The 5,870-nt window shown below is 36.9% G+C and overlaps 1 pseudogene; it reads left to right on the forward strand.

Moving 5' to 3' along the window:
* Nucleotides 1-2,422: 2,422 nt before the first annotated feature.
* On the forward strand, nucleotides 2,423-5,227 carry LOC105179572 (annotated as a pseudogene).
* The last annotated feature ends 643 nt before the right edge of the window (nucleotides 5,228-5,870 follow it).

Consider the following 5,870-nt stretch of genomic DNA (forward strand, 5'->3'; position numbering starts at 1 on the left):
GCTATTATTAATTCAATAAATACGACAGAAAGAACTTCTATCTCTTCCTTGCAGTATCCAAAAAGATTGAGGGTAATAAGATTCAACATCAAACAAAATAAGCGATAACAATCGTAAATATTAACTCAAACAACTCAGAAAATTCTATCAGCAATATCAATGTCAACAAAGATAAAGATAAATATCATCCTGCCTATTTCGTTTTGTTACATGTATTTAAATTTAGTTGAAGTTTTGGTTCGATTTTTAATAAGGTAGATAATTATTTACAAATCACAAGCATCTTAGTCAAAAATCACAGCCGTAATACGATGACCTATTCACGGCAAGCAAATCGGGTATGATAAGCATCTAACAATCACCTCAAGCACTCTCCAAATAAAAGTCTACTAACAAAGATAATTATTTTGCCTAAAAAGTAATTACATTTGAAAATATATTAGTCGACGAATCATGGTAGCCAGGATGATAAATATTCGATAAATAGTATTAATATGTAGATATAAGATGAGAGAAAATGTATATCCTCAAAATATCCTTAAAACATATCTATTGTTCTATAAATTGTTCATCTTTTTTCTATAAAAAATGAAAATTGATTGACTTAGCTCCGTGTGCAAGTGTCATATCTATATTATATATTAAAGGAGAATACTTTCTGATGTTTTTATTTTTTTGATCTATTCTTTTACTATTTAATTTAACTTATATATATAATATACATGCTTATCACAATTTTCTTACAAAATTAAATATTAACTTGTTATTCTCTATATAATTTAAATAATAACTATTTTATAAATATTTTATTTTAAATAGTATTATAGAATATACAAACACATAGAGTGTGCCATAAATTGCTAGTAGTAATAGTGTAGGGTTAAAATAGAATTCACACTCTAATTTAAATATCTTGATTATATTATATAATTGACATACTTAAAATTTTAAATAGAGTTCAATACGGCCTGACAGTAGTTTCCGTGGGTTTCTTGAACAATATGTTTGCAGAACTTCCCGAATCTATGAAGATACATCGTACTTCGTAGTTGGCTAGCAGCACCGTGATGACTAGAGCACCATTATGAGAGCTCTTAGGACCTGATCTTCCTGCCCTTGGAACTGGATGAGGGGAGCATCCTCCGTCTCCCCAACATCCCATATCTCCTTTATAGTTATGTTGTGTGCTTCTCTAACCTGGGCTTTTCTAGCATGATGGGAGTCACCTCCACTTTACAAGGAGGATCATTAGTTTCAGCATTTCCTCCAAAGGTATTTCGTGTTCTTCATCTGGTAAGAGTCAGGACTGGAAACCTTTACTTCTTTTCCTTTGTCTGTTTCTTGTTTACGGTATGGTCCTATCCCTCGGGCTTTTTCCCAGTAGACGTACTCCTGTAGGTATCTGTTTTGGATGAGCCTCTCAATCTCATTCTTCAAATGTCAACACTCTTCCGTGGTGTGGCCATAATCATTATAAAACGGCAAACTTTTTCGAAGTTAGGATGTTGAGGCTGCTCTCTCCATGACAGAGGGCGAGCTAGCAAGCCTTTTCCTTCGACTGCTATAAGGGCTTGGATGATTGGTACCATCAAGGGGGTGTAGACTACATTAACCCTTTGGAAGCGTGCCTTCTTGTCCCGAAAATCAGTCCGAGGCTTCTTGAAAGGGGCCACCTTCCGCACTTCTTTCTTCTTCTTCCAAGACTCTCCTTCTTAGCACCTTGGGCATCCTCCATGTTGATATGCTTGCCTGCACTGGCTAGGAGTGCGTTGAACTTGAACACATGATTTTTAGCTTGGGACTTGAATAAGTATCCATCCAGGAGTCCTTGTGAGAAAGAACTAGCACTCACCTCTTGAGTGGCGGAGGGTAGTGGCTGAGGGTACCTCCAAGGCCACAGTGTTGAGTCTTTGAAGATACTCCTTCAATGATTCATTGTCCTTTTAGCATATGGCAAAAAGACTGAGCTCCGTCTTTCGAAGTTTTCGACTGCTAGCGAATTGGTGCAGGAAGAGATACCGAAATTCTTGAAAACTTCCTATGGCTCCAGCAGGTAATTGGTTGAACCATTGTTGTGCAGCATTGACGAAGGTGGTGACAAAAATGCGACACTTGATTCCGTTCGTGTACCTATGCGAAAGAGCCACATTCTCAAAATGTGAGAGATTTTCTTGAGGGTTAGTCGTCCCATCATACTTAGTAATAGCGGGGGTACAGTAACTCGTTGGGAGTTCGTCTACCATCACCGCTTCCATGAAGAGGACATCCTTTTGCTCGTCTTTGAGGGTCCCTATTATCTGATGCTATAAATCTTGGAGACCCTTCTAGAGACATTCCAGCTGTGCCAGCCATTGTCTGGGAGGTCCTGAGGAGCCGCTGGAGGGTGCCTTTGTCTCTCAATCGATGAGTCCTTGGTGCAAGAATGTCTCCTTCCTATAGGTTTCCTCCTACTCCTTTTTCGGGGATGCTTGCTTCCACAGCAGGGGCTGAGCGGGCAGGAACCAGCACTGCCATCTCCTGAATTACTGTTGCGACCACCTGTTAAATTGCATCCAGCAAAGCTGGGAAAAGCTCTCCTAAGGTGTTGTATGAGGAAGTGCTTCGTCTTGAAGGATCGACCAAAGGGTCCACCACTCTGGGAGGTGGTATTGATGCAGGAAAGCCTGGGGCGCATCCACCTCCAATCAAGTCCAGGGAGGCTCCTGCAATGACCTACAAAGGATGATTATTGTTGGTTGTCTCCATGCACTTTTGGTAGTTAGCGGGGTTGCTGGGGGTTTCCATGATAATTCATGTGTTCAACTCAATTTCCCACAGATGGTGCCAATTGATGCATGTGATTTTAGCACGGGTCCAAATTCTTGGATTGTGATGATAGATTTTGGTAGATTGAGCGAAATTTGCTTGTTTTTTATATGTAATTATTGAAATTGTTGTTCATTAAATTCCTCGTATCATTAAAATTAGTATTGTCTCTTAATTTATTGAACATGAAATTGAATACTCACGTGGAAAAAACAAAGCGAATTTTCCCTCCAAAATGGCAAAATCCCCAACTTCTCAATGGGCCATGGACTAAAATTACACAAAAAATTGAAAATATAATCTAGTATACTATTTGTCATCTGGATATTTAAAGGTCGACCCTCCAAAATTACATGCCCAACAATGTACTTTTGCCAACTTAACTACATAAAAAAGAGAATAATCTAATTAAAAATTGGTTGGTAAGTTTGCTTGATCAATATTGTTGTTAAGGATGTAGGATATATTTAAGCTTTTTCACTATTTCATTATAATAAGTTCCTTCGCTTGCAGCCCTTTGTCTTGTGGTGCTTGCATTTCGATGGATTCTAGCATGTGTAGTTGTCTGTTTTGCCTGATGATAATGTCTGTATTCCTCTTAATTTTAAGGTGCATTAAGGCTGATTCAAGCTGTAGTACCTCACATGGCATCCAGGAAGAAGCGCAAAATCGTTAATGTTGGAAGCGTCACGGCTTTGGCTCCTTTGCCATGGGCAGGTGCTTATACTGCATCCAAAGCTGCTTTACATGCAGTTACTGATACTCTCAGGTCTGTTTGAATGTTTCCTATCTCCAAATTCGTCCATAATGTTTTGTCCGAGCTTCCATTTCTGTTCAATATACGAAACACCTTCCTCCTGTGTAAGCAACGACAAGACTATAGCTTGATCACTTGAGTAGCCTTATAGGGTAAATCATATTTACATCTCATGAGGTTTAGCTCAATTAGTATACATCTCAATTCCATTGAAAATCACAATTACCCCATTTAAAGTTCGTAAAACCTTATAACATTTGATGCAGAACTGCACAAGTATAAAGATACCCTTGATCCCCTGTGATATGGTAATGTGCAAAATATCTTCCCTGTGAAAAAAAAGATTATCAAATTATCTCTCTGTGTTTTTAAACTTAAAGCAATTTATCCTTTTAGAAAGGCGTGTGTAGTAGACTCGCTCCTATTGTGAGTGTGCATAGTTTTTTCTCCAAAAAGTTATTTTTATATAATATATTAAATATCTAATATATAAAATATAAAATAATTATAAAAAGAATAAATATACTATTTTATATATAATATATAATATTTTTTAATAATATCTACATTTTTATTTAAAATTAAAAATAAAAAAACCAACCCCCTACTCACCCACCTCCAAACCAGCCACCGCCCATCCACTTCCCAAGATAGTTGGTGTACATGCTAGTCAGATTGATCTTTTTGGGGAAAAATGCAATCAACCCCCTTGTGATATCGCAAATGAGCAAATTACCCCTTATGAAAAATAAATAGCGAATTACCTCGTATTTTTAAAAATATAACTATTTACTCCCCTAGGATTTTTAAAATGAACCAATTTACCTCCCTGTATAAGGAGGTAAATTACTTCATTTTAAAAAGTATAGGGGGATAAATTACTATATTTTTTTCATAGGAGGGGTAATATTGTTCATTTTCAATATCATAGGGGAGTAAATTGCTATTTACCCGATCTTTTTGTTTCAATATTTCGAAAGAGAAGCATTTTAACCCCTTCTGTCTTGTTGTGGTTTTCACTATCGCAATTTGCAACTGTTTTCATATTTTCGCCTGTACACTACCTATTTTTCCCATACTTCCTAATTATAAGAGCCCAAATACTAAACTATTATTGTGTTTTGCTTTCTCTGTAGATCTAGCACAAACACTCTCATTCTTTGTCACTTAATTGTGAGTTCAGGAAGATAAAAAATCATTTATGCTGCACATTTAAATCCTATTTGATGGACATATAATAAGAATTACATGAGTTATGTCGAAAATATGATCGTAAAAGTTAGTAAAACATATTGTCCAAGTGGACATTAAGACAACTGAGAATCAGTAAATATTTGTGCAGACTGGAACTATGACCCTTTGGGATCGATGTGATCAATGTTGTACCTGGTGTTGTGAAGTCTCACCTTAGCAACATACAATAGGCTGCCGGAATCAAAGTTGTACAAGAAATTTGAAGAAGCAATTCGAGCAAGAGCGATGCTTTCCCAGAACATTAAATCAACGCTTGCAGAAGAGTTTGCGAAGAAGACGGTCGACGCAGCGTTGAAGCAGAATCCACCTGCTTGGCTCTCCTTAGGCCATCTGTTCGGAGCAATGGCAATCTTGCACCATATGCCCCTTTCCATCAGAGATTTCATCGTCAGGAAGAAACTCAACTGTTGATATATCTTGCTATGTCCCACAATAACTTGGGAAGTTTCCTCTGAGCCCGTGGTATATGATGCAGGTCTGTAGAATTTGAATTTTCTATTTCAAATTATATTGTATTTTTCTATTTTGTTTAGTATATAAAAATTATGTTATTTATTCTATATCAAGAAAAATGAGACGTAGTGAGTATTTATAGTATATACTGCTTCTGACTCCTACAGTGGCTTCTTCGAAGCAGGCGCTGCAAGAGAATGAAGCGAAGGATCCCAAGCCGGGACAAACTGTTTGAGCACCGTTATTGAGAAATCAAGCGAATATATGTGGTACGTTTCGATGGATTACTGAGTTTAAGGGTAACTTATTGATTCAGTTTGAATTTTAAAACTTATTGATAGTTTTGTACGTGAATGTGCAGTTTTGGAAGAAGTATAGTAGGTACATCTTAATGATGAAGTTGTGCTAGCAAATTTAATATTTTATCGATTAATAAAAGAATCCATGATTGACAATTCGCGAAATTTGTAGGGTCATGGAACTAGTGAAGAGGAAGATGTTCCTCTGGATTATGCAATTAGCTCTTAATTTGAAACTTGTGTTGCCTTACATTAACCATGCTTTCCCATGCAAGCAAATTCAGTTGCTGAGGAATCAAGAG

This window comes from Sesamum indicum, unplaced genomic scaffold (assembly GCF_000512975.1).
Source record: "Sesamum indicum cultivar Zhongzhi No. 13 unplaced genomic scaffold, S_indicum_v1.0 scaffold00172, whole genome shotgun sequence".
Taxonomy (NCBI): domain Eukaryota; kingdom Viridiplantae; phylum Streptophyta; class Magnoliopsida; order Lamiales; family Pedaliaceae; genus Sesamum; species Sesamum indicum.